The following is a 16,611-nucleotide window of genomic DNA, read 5'->3' as shown; positions in this document are numbered from 1 at the left end:
CAAAAGTACTCATGGAAACTGAATAACCACTCCCCTTCCAAGACCCCAGATCTGATAGACAAACATCCTGCGTTCTGGGAATTTCCTTCAAGTGATTAGGACTTCTCCAGAGCCACCTTCCAGAATCAGAACTGATAGAATGATAGACCAGACCACGGTTTGACCAAGTCTGCTTAATCATGCATACCTCCTACTCCTGATCTAGTTCTTCCTCTATTTCAGCCTAAAGTTCCATGAGTATCCCAAAGACAGGGCTGAGTGGTTAAATCTCACTTTGTCTTCCCAATGTGCTGGTGGATTAAAGTTCTTTTTCTGGTTTCACCCTGATCTTTTCTGCTTGGTATATGGCTGGACTTGGTTTGTTGGGTTAACAAAATCTCCCTAATATTTCCTTATTTTTTTTCCTTTTAATTTTCTGAACTATTGGTCCATCTGTATTAGATATCTAGCTCTAAGTAAATATAAGTTCTTTTTTAGACCCAGAACTGAAGTGTACGAGTGACATATATATTCCTTTTTTTATTAGTAACATATAATCTCTAAGGTATATTTAAAAATGCAAATCAGGTATTGTCCTAACTATAACTAAAAATAAAATATAGCCATCTCTCTTGGATAGTTGTATTTATACAAAGATGACTGTGGAGCCATATTCTTTATAACAATCAAGTTGCATAAGGCATAAATCAAGTAATACCTTATGACTTCCACAGGCTGGAAAACCAGCTGAGTAGGAGGTTTTATAACCACATTGTGAATGTAACAATTGTTTCTTCCATGTGTAATTGTTAAGCCAGTACAACAAAAAATTATACATATCTAATATATATATTTGTATCTGTAAAATATATATATTTGTATCTTATCTCCTTTAAGGAATGTCCCTGAAACACTAAAAATTACTTTGATTCCAGTAATGAAGAATATGTACATCATAGAATAACTCCCAACTTAAAACAAAATTGATTCCAAGTAATGAATAATAACGTGGAGTTTAGTACATACTTTATCTAAAGTCCAGCCTTTCTGAAAAGTGAAAATATTCCTTGAAGTGAAAATAACCTCTTTGGAGATCATCAGTTCTTTAAACATTTAACATATTCCTTTAGTGAGAGAAGGAGAAAAACGGAGGGGGGAGGGTAGAAAATAATTCCTTGATGTAAATTGTTGAGCAATTTGGAAATTTACTTAGGACATATATTAGCAACTTCATAAAATGCACATATTTATTTGTCTCAGCATAGAATCTGCTAGACAGTTTTAGTTTCCAGAGTGTTTTTTTTTCCTGTAATGATTCTTATGTTACATTATTAGTTGTAAAAAAAACTGTGGCAGGAAGAACTAAAATTAGTGGAAAAGCTGACAGAAGTTCAAGTCTATGAATCGAAAACCTGCTAAGAAAATGTATTTTTGTCACACACAACTGAGAGTATGTATGTGATAGACTCTTTGAACTTTAATTGAAAATGAACTTATATAGATATATACTAATACAGAATATTGGCTTTATTATCGCTACTTTTGCTTCCAAGTGCCCCATAAAACTCCAGTCATTCTTCAGTCCATCTGTATGGCCTGGGACAAAATAAAATGATCCAGTGAAAAGAGGGAGCAGGTGAATAATATTTAAAAAATCAGAGTTGAAATGAGAAAATGGTGGTGAGCAGTGCAAATGTTACTGGTAGTCAAACAAGGGAAACTTCTCGAATCTTAGCTGACTGGATCTTGTCACCTACCCACATAAGAAATAAGCAAACGATTTTAAAAGAAAAAAGGAATTCATAAGCAGTTTTGACCAAAACTGTGAGAAAGAGCTAAATGTATCACTATGTATATGTGTGTCCCCTGTCCTATACAAGTAGTTATAATTTATAGAAACAAAAGATAGAAATATGCATATGCCAATTTAGCTTGACTGTGTGAATTTACAACCTTTGTTTTACTTCCAGGGCTCTGGGGGCAGTTACTTATCTTCCACTTAGATGAAGAAAATAGCAACCAAGAAGTTAGGGGAGAAATATTTGAGGGCTTTTCATTTCAAAGGATCTTTGTTTCAGAAAGAGTCCAAGTCTTGGGTATTACTTTGCTTTGAGTTTGAGAATTGCAATTTAGTAACATTCACTATTCCACTATAATCCCTAATGCTTCTCATCATGAGAACAGTTATCACATCATTGAAGAATAGTTTTAGGATTATTTAAATAAACTCCATACATTCACCCATTTCTTCATTAATTTTTTAAAAATATCTACTAAGTAGTTATTGGATTTCATTACAGGACTCAAAGACCAAAAGTCTAAACAACAACCACTTAGTAATTTAGTGTAGCATCTTATCCTTCTGGTAAATATCCAAGATACTTTGCAGTTCACCCAATATCACAGTCCTTAAATTGTCTTCTTTTTATATTGAGCTCTTCTGAAGAAGATGGCATACATACTGTTTTCATCACCTTTTTCACTGCTGTGACTAAATGATCTGACCAGCAAAGTTAGAAAAGAGGGCTCTATGTGAGGGCTCATGGTTTCAGAGGTCTTAGTCCATAGAAGGCCAGCTCCATTCCTCAGGGCTTGAGGAGAGGCTGAACATTATGGGGGATAAGTATGATGGAGGGAAGTAGCTTACATGCTTATTAGGAAGCAGAGAGAGACTTCACTGGTCAGATACAAATATATACCCAAAGTCATGCCCCAATTCCCATCTCTACCATCCACACCGTCCTGCATCCAGTTACTACGCAGTTAACCCTGTCAGGGAATTAATTCCACTGATTTGGGTTAAGATTCTCATAACTCAATCATGTGTCCCCTAAAACTACTTATGTTGTATCACACATGAGATTTTGAGGGACACCTCTCATCCAAACCATAGCATCCACTTAATGACTTTACTGAAGTATGCCACAAAGATCAAAATTTTTAATGCTCCCAAATGACTAAGAAACATAGGCTCATCATGGGCTGGACTAAGAGACATTAGTTCCTATCCTGGATACAATGTAGAATAATCCAGAAAGTTTTTCTTTTTAAATCTTATTATCCATGTAAAAACTGAGATTAATTCAGAATTGTGTATAGTAAAATGTAGTTATCAGTACTTTTTAAATCCCTCAAGTGATTATATACCATGGATCTTTTTCATATAGCAGAAGTTCATTTTTCCTTTGAATATAAACCTTACTTCTTGACCCATGGTTGCTTACTTTAAAGTGACATACTTTCCCCTTTCTTTTCTCCCTCTTCCTCTTCCAACTATGGAGGGAAGCAAGATTTATATTCTTCCCACCCTAAGTCCAGGCATCTGTCCTTTCACTCACTGTTCTCAAGAATAATGAAACTCCAGACATGGAAACTGGAATAAAAGCTCTTTCAATAACATGTTTACAGTAATTAGACCAACGGATGATGATACTTGGAAAATAATCTATCCCTTTGTAAAGCCCTCTGCTCCCCCTAGCAGTTAGAAGAGCAGCCTCTGTGACATGAGTACATCACCTTTGTCCTTTGCTAGCAAAGCAATATAATTTTTCTTCTTTTTCTCAAAACCTTGTCCTCATTATTGGATCAGCACCAGGGACAAGGACTGAACTTCACTTTGAGCAAAGTAGAACTGATGAAGAGCAAAACTTGAGGAATTCTGGAATGGCAGAGTAAAACACTTGATGGAAACTATTTCTATAAGAACAAAAAATTAAATGAAGATTTATATTTCAAAAAATCTATTTCAAGTGTCCGGTAATTGTCCTAAAAAGGTATAACAAATAGAGAAACATTTATCCAGGAAAACTCTGAACCCACAGTAAGAATAGTAAGTTTGTGGGTTTTGAGAAACGATTCACTCTACTACCAATCCCCCTGCCCTGGGTTACACAAGCTGTACCTCAGCATGTGCAGTCAAGAAACGGAGGGTTTTCTCTCCATCCACCTTCCAGTGTGGGGTTATGAATTCTTTGTGAGTTGTTCAGTCAACTGGTATTTTCTATACCCTGCCCCATGACTCAGCTCCATGTTGTAGAAAGTCTACTGCAGTTATCAGAACTGGGTATCTTCTCTTGCCCTGTTCTTACTCATAGGTAAGAAGTTGACCCTGAGCACAACTGACTGAGAATATTGTGACCTCCCTTTCCTTGTTCCAGCTCACTTGCAGGGTGGAAAAGGAGCCTAGAAAACCAGAAAATTACATTCTATTCCCAAATGCCCATTCATAAAACTGGTGTCACTTTGAGAAAAGCATGTTTCTGCCCCAGCTATGGTGCAGATCTGGGTTTCTGCCCAGAGGGAAAAGCCAACCATAAGAACAAAGAGTTCCATAGTTCTACCTCAGAAGACTGAATTTTCTTAGAATGGAGAACGGAAAATCATTCCTAAAGTCTTTTTCTAAAATGTTGGAGATCTTGGTGGAGAGCAGTGAAGAGGAGTCTGGTAGTTTTATGATGGAGTGAAGTGGTAGAGCAGTCAAAATTTAATAGAATATAGAAAGAACTCTGTTGGTGTCAATCAACTTGGGGAATGGTAGTTGTTCATGTGTGCTAGGTAGGATACACCCCAAAAAAGGAGCAATCAGGACAGAGTGTAGAGAGGACTTGAAAGCACTTCTCAAGTTACACACAAACTTTTGACACAGGGTGTTTGCACAACTGGTATGAGGGCTTGAACATAACCCATGTTCAATGCTAACTGAACAATAAGCTACCTGCCCTTCTCTGGGGGTGACTCTTGAGAAACCGGACTTAAAAATATTAACACAGTAGTCCCTGATGGTCTGCAAGACTGTGTGATTCTCATAGCAGAGCCCTTTCAGAAGAAATTGGAGGTAATCCTCAAGCTAGTCGTCTTTGATTGAATGCAGAGCAAAATATTGCAAGCTCATTGAACTGTGAACATGAAACCACAAACATGTACAATAATATAGGGTAAATATCTAACTGACTAAGAGAACATAGGTATAAACCATGACCAATAACTGGCTATGCTGACCTAAAGCGACCCCCCCCCATAGAATTAGTTTCATTGAACGTATTTTATGAAACCAATGACACAACTATGAAAAAATGAGACTAAGACAATACTTGCAATATGGCTCATGTGAATGAGTATGATATTTTATATGTAAAAATCTAAATAAACCCCTCTACAAAATATTTGCAGTCACAATTCAACTGTCCAAAGCAATGATTATTCAGTGAGGTGAATAAAATTTATTACAAGAATGCAAGGTTGGTTTGCCATCGCAAAATCAATTAATATAGTTCCAGGAAAGCTAAGAATATAAGAAAAGACAAATCAATTTTAAAAATTGACATTGGAAAGGAAGAAATGAAAAAATATTACAAACAACAGATGAGTTTAGCAAGTTTGCAGGATACAATATAAATACACATTAGTTTCAACACAAACTTTATTTATATATAATTAGCAATGAATCACACAAAAATAAAATTAAGGAAGTAATTACTCTTACAATAGCATAAGAATAGAAATAAATTTAATGAAAACTGCCTAATTTGTTTAGGGTATTATTGAAATAAATTAAATATTTTGTCTAAATAAACAGAAATAAGTCTACATTTATTTCTTTTTTACTTTTATTTTTATTAATTTTTTTTAATTTTTACAGACTGCATTTTGATTCATTGTACACAAATGGGAGACACCTTTTCGTTTCTATGGTTGTACACAATGTAGATTCACACCATTTATGTAATCATATATACCACTTAAAAATAAAATAAAGGTATCATTTATGTCTTAATATTATTAATCTAGCAACACCCAATACTCCAAAAATTGATTTATAGATTCAATCTAAATATATATCTAGATAGAGGCATATACATAACTAGAACAGCATTATTCGTAACAGTTTAAAAGTGAAAATGAATTACTAATATATGTTATGATCATATATTGGAATGTTATTCAGCAGTAAAAACAAAATGAGGTGCTAATACATGATACAGCTTGAATGAATATTGAAAATATTATGTTAAGTGAAAGAAATCATTTACAAAATTACATATCATGATTTTAAATATTTAAGATGATCAAAATAGGTAATTTTACAGTCATGAAAAATTGAATAGTAGTTGCATTGGTCTAACTGTTCAGATTGGGGAAAAATACGAAGTGACAGCTAATGGTTAGAAATATCCTTTTGGAAAACTATTGAAAATATTCTGAAATTGGGTTTTGTTGTTTGTAATATCCTAAATCATGCAATTAGATATTTTACATAGATGAATTATGTGATCTATGAATTATATTTTACAAAAGCTGATTAATATATAACTAGTTAAATAAATAAAAACATAAATATTTGTTCACAATCTCCCTAGCTTCACATCATCTGGGGTGGTGGCTTTAGAAATGTTGGACCAAAGCTATGCATGCAAATATTCTCATTTTGTTGTTCTGACTTGTGTCATAATTTGATATTGTTAAATATCCTCAGTCTTTTTCTGATGTGCACTAAGTTTAAGAATCATTTTCCTAGGAAAATATTAGGAAAACATAAAAGGAGTAACAAAAAATATTTTGACTTGGCTTTGTGCGATATCAACCTTAAAACGGGTCTTTTCTTCATTAGTTTGGTATAGTTAGAATATGCTGATACTATTTGTACTTGCTATTATGCTATTATATGAGATGTCCCCCAAAAGCTCACTTGTGAGACAATGAAAGAAATTTTATATGTGAAATAATTGAGTTATGAGAGTCTTAACATAATCAGTTCATTAATCCATTTAAGTGGATTAACTGTGTGGTAATCCAGTAGGCAGATAAGGGTAAGGCTAGAACAGGTAGGTCAATGGGAACATGTCTTTGGGTTTTATATCTCTTTTCTTTTCTGAGGCGGGGCAGGCACTGGAGATTGAATTTAGGGGCACTCGACCACTGAGTCACATCCCCAGTCTTTTTTTGTATTTTATTTAAAGACTGAGTCACATCCCCAGTCTTTTTTTGTATTTTATTTAAAGATATTTAAATAAAATAAATATTTTATTTAAATATTTTGTATTTTTTTGTATTTTATTTTATTTAAAGCATGGTTGCTTAGCACCATGCTTTTGTTAAGGCAGTCTTTGAACCCACAATCCTCCTGCCTCAGCCTAGGGAGCCACTGAGATTACAGGCGTGCACCACGACACCCACTTATGGGTTTATATTTAGCCCCAGAACTCTCTCCCTCTTCTGGGTTGCCATGTTCTGAGTTGCTTTCCTCTGCTATGATGTTCTACCTCACCTAAGGCCCTAATGAAGATGACTACAGACCTGGGACTACGAAACCATGAGCTTCAAATAAACTTTTTTTTTCTTTATGCTGCTCTTATCAAAAGTCTTGAAATATTTTGCATAGAGGAATATAAAACAATAAGGAGTAAAGTCTTTTCTCCATGTAGTGAAATTATACTATTATAGTCACTTAGACATAAAGTAGTAAATATGCATATTGATCATTTTATGCTATTAAAACAACTTTATTATTTTATTTTTTGTAAAATTTCTTCTTGATCATACTACAAAGTTTTAAATATTCAACAGTATTCACTGCATATGATCCATTAATCCTCTTCAAAATTAGACAGTTTAACATCTTAGCCCTTATGTTTGTTTTTGCAATTTCATTGCTACTTACCATCATTATCATTTTAATTCTAAGAAAAGATGCCTTAGAAATTTTAGATTTAAAATTGTTTGCTAGACTTTGGTTTTCAAAAGTTACCACTGCCCACAGATGCACTTGCTATATTCCCAAGAAAAAATTTTCCCATTTGAAACATTCACTGTCAGTATCAACTTATCATCAGCCTATAAGAACTTTCATTTCTGTCCCATTTACTTAATGCACTAAAACTATATTTACAAACAATTTATGCAAAATGAGTAGTACAGTTGGTATCTAACCAAAATTATGACTTCCATCTTGTAAATGTGAATGCCTAATTAAGAGCAAAGTTCAAAATATCCATAATGATGTAGCCAGGAGAAAAGTGTTCCAGGACACCTTGGGGAATCTAGCAATGTTGTCATGCATTAATGCTTATTAGATGAAAATGAGTTTAGCTGTCCAAATTAAATCTTGGAAGTTATTCCTCTTTGCTTAAAGTCTGATTGTCATGAAATATTAGATGGCTTTAATAGTACTTACCAAATATAAAGCAATAGTTGAATTTTATCAATTAATTAAGATTAATTAATGAGATATGTCATTAGACTACCAGGAAAGATAATGAAAGTTCTTGAATGCATGCTGCTTAAGATTTGAAAAATTATAAAATATGATAATAAATCACATACAAAAACATTTAAAGCATAGTTTTTAAGTTTTGTACATTTTTTGACAAATTTTTAAATCCCTGGTTTTGGATTAATATGTTAAAATGGAAAGATTCATGCAAGTGTGATAACATAAAAATTTAATGAACAGAACAAATGACCATATCTACATTCAATGTGAAATCTTTTCCAAATCCACCATCTTTCATTAATTGTAATGAATTAAAATGTATAGAGTGATTATGTAGAACTTTAAGTGATTTTGTGAAACTCTTTCTGATCAATGTAATTTATATCATCTGTCACATGTAAAAAAGAATTGTAATGATTTAAAAACATAATAATTATGTAATGCTTTGTACCTCAGGATTATTATGTAGATAAACACAATGCTATTGAGTAAAACTAATGTTTAATTGGAAAGATCACTTGCTTTCTATTACTGATCTGAAATGCTAGATCAATTTATTCTAAGATCTATCCTAAAAACTTAAAAATAATCTTTTTATTAACTTCCAAATATTTTTAAATTTGAAATTATCAACTAAGTAATCAACTGTATCACAGATAGTATGAATTTATTACTCAATTAATCACTTGAACCTTTTAAATAAAAATTAAAACACTTGTCGAAATGCTTAATTCACTAATTATTTAATTCGTCTATCTCTCACTCTTCTAGTCACTCGTTTGTTAGGTGAAGGCCATGAATTGAATTCATTTTTCATTCTTGAAAGTAATCTAAAGTAGACTGTTAAATACGTGTTTAATAATGAATGAGTGAATGAATGAATAGATGGCACAAGACTGAAACACATTACTATACATTTAATAACTCAGATAATTTAAATTTCAACACAAGTTCACAAAATATTAGCTCTCTTAACATTGTTAAAAGCACCAAGACAATTAAATGGATGTCATTGTTTCTCCAATACATTGAACTCAATAACTTGACATTACTGCATATTAGCCTACGTTTAAAGAATACTTTGTAAGATGGCAATTATAACAAGGATCTCATAATGATACATAAAAAGATATGTTTGCTCTTTTAGCTTGAATGATATAGGCTTAATACATACCTATTAGTAGACTCATTTTATTAAAACTAGCTTCTCCGAGAGTTAAATAGTCATGTGCCAAATAATGGTGTTTTGGTCAGCAAAAAATTGCATGTACAACATTAGTCCCATGAGATTATAATGGAGCTGAAGAAGTCCTATCACCTAGGGATGTTGTAGACAATCCAATGTCCTTATGCAGTGTACCTCTCATGTATTCGTGAGAGTGCTTGTGTATTAAACCTACTGCTCTAACAGTTGCACAAAATAACACATATAATCAGGTACAACATGTAATAATTAATAATGAAAAAATGACAGTTACTGGCTTATGGATTTTCTATACTATGCATTTTATCATTATTTTAGAGTGTACTCCTTCCACTTATGAATAATGTGTACTGTAAAACGGTGTACTGCATTATACTGGTAGCAGTCTAAAACATCTTATGTTTACTGTGTCTCTTGATTGCATAATCTTCTCTCATGTTTGATTGAATTTAAAGTTGTTTAGTTCATCATGATCCTAGAAGTAATGGACCATACTATGTATATATGTACATAAAGTATATGCATATAAATATTACTTATATGTTTGTATAGTGTGTATATAATATGCATATGTATAGATATAGATATATTTGTATATGTATATATGTGTGTGTGTATCCTATAGACTTGAGTATAGCAGGCTATACCAAATAAGTTTGTATAGATACATTCTATGGTGTTTGCAACAACAAAATCATCTAAAGACATTATCAGAATGTGTTTCTGTCATCAAGCAATAATGATTATATACTTTATGGCAATCAAAAATATTTTTCTTCATCTCATGCACAAATGAAAGGCATTTATATAAATATCTTATGAGTTCTACTAGAAAAGGGTAGACTATTGCATATATGGCCCACCTGTCACTTTAGTCAAATGTAACCAAATATGTTGCATATGATCATATGGATCTCTGCCTCTCCTTCCAAGTTAATATATATGGTGTGTCATTCCCTTGCATTCAAAAAATAATATTAGTTTTATCACAGTGTCTAAATATTAAAGAAAAATATTTTAAGTTTGAAAATCAAGAAATATAGCCAGTGTTCATTAGTCTATGAAATGTACAACTTTAGTAGGATTCTGTATATAAAATTTCATTTAAAATATTTGAATTATAAAATCATTATACATTGTTAACTGTGCACATTCCCAATACCAATGTGTAGTCAATTTTATATCAGTGTGCTCTGTAAAAGGAATAAATTTTGCTTTTTATTGAAATGAAATCCTGCTGATGTGGATAGGCCTGGCAGAGCATGACTGCAATAATGCTGTTTTGCATTTGTGGCAGGGTTTGCCAAGACTGATTCTGTCACTGGCAGCATTCTCAATGTAATGTTTACTAATAGCCCTGAAGAGAAGCAGAATTTCCATAGCAACAAATGAACAATACTAGAGAGATTAATCGCCTCTACATTATCCATATACAGTTTGCTGTAAAGCAATGTTGTGTAGTTTGATAATTGCAAGTCCAGAAAGATTGTACATTATGAGTTGATTTGCATAAACACTTAAGATGAAGAATGCATTCTCTGTTGAAATGGGGAGAGCATTGCAAACAGGCAGGACTGTAGAACAAATATGACCACAGCTCAAAGGCTATGGTGTAGAGCTTTTCAACTGTGGCATTGGTCCTGTTATTTGACCTGGTCATATCATACGGTCTCTTCAGAAGGGTCTTTATTGCAACATAATACATGTACACATATCATACAGAAAGAATAACACTAGAAATTTAGTTGAATATCTCTCTTGGGTTGATCTCTACACAAAACCATTAGCTGATCTCTGAAACCTGCAGAACTGACTATACATAGAAGCTCCTTGAAGTCAGGATGCAGTGCTCAGTTTTTCTTTCCTAAACATCTATGTTCATGTAAAGCAATATGAATATAGTATAGATTTGGTTATCACCAAGTGTATCTTATTTCGGGATTTGTTAATTATACAAAAGAAGAATTCTTATTCTTCACATCTTTGTATCTAGTTAGCTCTTAGAACTACGAAGCATGTTTCAAGCAGGCAGGAAGTCTTGAGTTTATTTAATAAACTCTATTAATACAAAAAAAGTAAAAGCAACATTAACTTTTATTTTATTGGATGAGAAACCTCTTGATTACTCTGTAATTCATTTTTTTGTCAATCTGACTCAAGTTTTGTCAGTGTTGATCTTATTTAAGTTAGAACAAGAAGATTCATAAGGATGAATGTCTATTATATCAGAAGGAAATAATAATTTCATTTAAACCTATGAAAATTTGCATTCAGATCTTTCAAAATTGGAACTCATCCACAGGTTCCCTTATGTTTTAATTTTTTTTAAAAAATGAGTAGGGAAAATGCATAATATGATAAAAGGTGTTAAAATTATTATATTTTCATAAAGTAGCATAGTAAATAGTAACTCTATAATTAGCAAGTCCTTCATTTTTTATATCAAATCAATTTGCTTAGTGCTTATTTTTATTGTATTTATAAGAATTAGTAAGAAGGAACTATACTTGAAGATTTTTATTTGTGCTGAATATATAGTTAGTGTATGAACAGTACATCCAATTTGGGCAATAAATATTGCTCATATAATTCTGTTAAAACCACAGTTCAGAATGATTGTAAAGGAAACAATTCTACCATCGCACCTAGGGGGTATATGGTTAATATCTTTGGAATGAACCCAGTAAATAGGAATTTGTTCCTAATGAGAAAATCAACTGTTCTTTCTAATAGTCATTTCCCTGTGCACTATGGATTAACTGACAAATTTGGATCAGTTCCTCCATTAATCCACAGCTCTTCTCAAAGCTTTTATTAAATAGGCCCAATCGAATTTTTTAAAATATATTGTTTTTGTTATTAGGGATTGAACCCAGGAATACTTAATGACTGAACCACATCCTCAGTCATTTTTATTTTTTTATTTTGGTACAGAGTCTTCCTAAATTACTTAGAGTGTCGAGAAGTTGCTGAGGTTGACCTTGAACTTGCCATCCTCCTGCCTCAGTCTCCTGAGTTGCTGGAATTATAGGTGTGCACCACCATGCCTGAATTTCAATTGAATTTTATAGCTCAAAATATCAAATGATTCTAATATTAGGAATAACAAAACTAGACTTGAATTACTATTCTATGTTGATATAGTTCACATATAAATTCTACATTGATACATTCATTCTAAAATTTTATTAAATAAATAAATTCCCAAAACTTTTCTACTAAATCCTTTTATTAAGAAAACATTTTTCAAATCAACCATAGAATTTAAATTTTATGGATGGATGCATTGACAGGTGATTACTTTCTAATAATATAGTACCTAAGATACTCAATTGCTAGCCTCTGACCAAACTTATTAATCTTCTAGTTCAAGTATTTCTATGATTTGATCCATTATAACAAGGTTATCTATTTCATTAACATACAAGTTTTATGTGATACTTTTATAATCTTTTTAGTTTCTGCAAAATGAGTTGCAATGTTCCCACTGTATTCTTGATTTAATGATTAAAGTTTTAACTTTCCTTTCTTTTTTTTTCCTTTGGTCAATCTGACTCAAGTTTTGTCAGTGTTGATCTTATTTAAGTTGGGAGTAATAAATTTCAAAATAGTTTACTTTGGAATTCTTTTGTATTACTATACTGTTAATACATTATAAACTCATAAAATTATCATATACACAATATAGAAACACAGAAATTTACAAAAGTAAAGCAGTAGTATTACATAATTATAATGTTCTGTTCTTTTAAATCTTTTGGATTAGAGAATTTAGAGAATTTCATAGTTCTCTAAAACATAAAACATTATCTTTTAATGATTACAAACTAATAACTCTTGTTAGTAAAAATGTTTACATGTTCTCTCTATTAGTATTAACATAGATATGTTTTAATTTCAATTATTAAATAGAAAAATTTGTCTTAATGCATATAAATCACATATCTGTTCACTTATGATTGCTTAAGATTGTGTTTAAATGTGGAATTAATCATTTGAGGCCATTGTTACAGATTGCTTAATTATACTCTAAACAAGTTGTAAAATCTAATTTTTCCACCATCAGTAAATGAGAGAATTTCTTCAGTTTGTTGAATTTATTTCTTGCAATTTTGTTGAACTCATTTATTGCCTCTAAGAGACTGTGTGTGTGTGTGTGTGTGTGTGTGTGTGTGTGTGTACATATGTATGTAGTCTTTAGGATTTTTCTGTATGTTAAATAATATCATACTTGAATGTAGTAAGTTGAATCTCTTCTTTTCAAATTTGGAGTCCTTTTATTTGTTTCCAGTACAGGACTAAATAGGCATTTCAAGAGTAGACATTCCTGTCTTCATTCTTTCTTTAGGACAATTTTATTTGTTTTATCATTCAATATGGTGTTAGATACTGATTTTGCATAGATGCCCATGATCAAGCTCAGAAGTCTCTTCCACTACTAGTTCATTGTGGTTTTATCAGGAAATTGTGTTGGGTTTATCAAAGAAGAAAAAAAAAGGCTGCATCTATTGTGATAAGCATGTGTCTTTAAAATTTTCTCTTTCATTCTTTGAATGTGGTTGACTACACTGAGTTTTGTATGCTGAACAACCTTTATATTACTGGGATAAATTCCACTTGATTGTGGTATATAATTCTTTAATTATGCTACAGAACTAGATTTGCTGAAATTTCATTGAGCATTATTGAAACTACCTACCCAGAATTTTGGCCTATAGTTTTCTTTCCTTTTAATTTTTTTTGGTCTGACTGATATAAAATATTGGTCTGAGATAGGAAGTGGTCTCTTATCTCCTTCAAAAAAAATGTTTAATAACTGTTTGTGTCATACTTTAAATACATGATAGAATTCATCAGTGAAGCATCTATCATAATTTAATTAAGATATCAGTCTTCTTGTGCTGTAATGCAGTTTGGTAGTTCATGTATTTCTATGACTATCCATTACAACCAGGTTATCTACTTCATTGACATACAAGTTTTTATGTGATTCTTTTCTAATCTTTTTAATTTCTGCAAAACAAGTTGCAATGTTCCCACTATATTCTTGATTTACTTTTAAGTTTTTTTTTTTTTTTGGTCAGTCTGGCTCAAGTTTTTGTCAGTGCTAAACTTATTAAGAAATCAACTTTTGGCTTTATTGTTTCTTCTTAATGATTTTTATTTAATTTATATTCTCTACTTAATTTATATTCACTCTCATTTTGTACTTTTGTTTTTCATTCTGTTGCTTTGGCTTAAATTTGATTTACTTTTATTAAATTCATAAGCAGAGCACCTCAGCCTTATTTTAAAAATCTTTCATGTTTTTTAATGTAAGTACTGCCTACCTTAGGAAGCTCTCCAAACCCTGCTTTCATTGCATCTTTTTTTTATTTAATGTGGTGCTGGGGATTGAACCCAGGGCCTTGTGCTTCTGAGGCAAGCACTCTACCAACTGAGCTATATCCCCAGCCCACACTGGATCTTATATGTTTAGGTAAGTTGTGTTTTCATTTTCATTAACTGCAACATACTTTCTGATTTTCCTTGTGCTATCTTTTTTGTCAAAATTGTTGTTCAGTATTATATTATTTAATTAAAACACATTGGATAATTTACAAATGTCCTTTTGTTATTAATTTCTAATTTCAGTTCATTGACCTTAGAGAGCATAAATATTTTGTGATTTCAATATTTATAAATTAATTGAGGCTTACGTAGTCTAACATACAGTCTATCCTAAAGAATATTCCTTGTGTTTAGTGGAATGTCCAATATGTTTCTGTTAGATCTATTTGGTTGATAATGTACTGATATTCTATTTTCAGGGATTTATCATGTCTAATCATTTTATCCATTTTTTAAATTGGAGTTATGAAATATGTAGCTATCAATATTAAATTATTTCTCCTATTTCTCCTTTCTGTTCTGATAGATTTTGACTTATATAGTTGAGGGTTAGGTTTTATATATATATATATATATATATATATATATATATATATACACACACACACACATATATATGCACACATTATATATTATGTATATATGTATATAATATATAATGTATACATATATTCATCACATATAATAGATATAATGTATACATATATACATTATGCATAATGTATATATACTTATATATATTATATATGATATATTATATATAAAATAATGTATACAAAATATATATGTACATATATATGATGTGTATATATAATGTACATTATTTATACATTTCTAATTAATTGAACCTTTTATCATTTCATAAACCTCTCGTCTCTTGTAAGAATTTTTGTTTTAAAATATGTCCTTTATTAGCATAGTCACTCCATATGAGTTTTGGTTGCTGTTTGCATGGAATATTGGTTTCCATTCTTTTACTTTTAATCTATTTATATCTTTGGATCAAGAGTCAATCTTTTTGAGATGGACTATAATAAGGTAATGTGTATGTGTAATTGTGTGTTTTAAATTCTTACTGTAAACCTTTGCCTATTATTTGGAGAGTTTAATCCATTACAGTTACTATAATTAACTGATAAAGACTGACTTGACTTGGGCTTAGCTCCGTGGCAGAGCGCTTGCCTAACATGGGTGAGGCACTGGGTTGGATCCTTAGCACCACATAAACATAAATAAAGAGATAAATAAATAAGTAAATAAATAAAAGTATGCTGTCCATCTACAACTACAAAAAAAATAATAAAAACACTGACTTCTGCCATTTTTATTTCCTTTTTTTATTTCCCGTAAACAGGTTGATTGGCATTTGGCAGGCTACACCCATCTCCTCTGGGATGCTGTGCTTGAATTTGAGGGGTGAGCTAGGACAGGGCACCACGTGAATGGGGCATTTTCGAACCAGTGGATTACCTGGGAGTTCCCTAAACTAGGCTTCCCTGTCCAATGGCTCAAAGGTCACTCAGTTGACACATGGTTCATAAATGGCCCTCAGCATTTATCCTTACTTATTTACTTTACAGTACTGGGGTTGAAACTCAGAGCCTAATGCACTCCAGATTAGCACACTACCAGTGAGCTAGGTACCCTCAGCCCTTCCCTATAATCACCTTTAAATTGTTACCCCATTTCCCAAAATTGGAGTCAGGATTTTAAAATTCGCTTATGAACCTGTTAGATACATGTTTTGGAGCTTTACATGCCTACTATTAGCAGTATTGGTTTCTCCTAGTCATCATGAAATATTCATTTTCATATCAAACTCTGACTT

The 16,611-nt window shown here is 31.7% G+C and overlaps 1 non-coding gene across 1 annotated transcript; it reads right to left on the bottom strand.

Annotated features, from left to right (window-relative positions):
• Positions 1 to 14,769: 14,769 nt before the first annotated feature.
• On the bottom strand, positions 14,770 to 14,854 carry Trnal-cag (transfer RNA leucine (anticodon CAG)). The gene has a single exon. It is a non-coding gene; the product is annotated as a tRNA-Leu (tRNA).
• Positions 14,855 to 16,611: the final 1,757 nt, after the last annotated feature.

Source organism: Sciurus carolinensis, chromosome 15 (assembly GCF_902686445.1).
Source record: "Sciurus carolinensis chromosome 15, mSciCar1.2, whole genome shotgun sequence".
Taxonomy (NCBI): domain Eukaryota; kingdom Metazoa; phylum Chordata; class Mammalia; order Rodentia; family Sciuridae; genus Sciurus; species Sciurus carolinensis.
The sequence above is the reverse complement of the archived record's forward strand: the minus strand, read 5'-3'. Positions and strand labels throughout refer to the sequence as shown.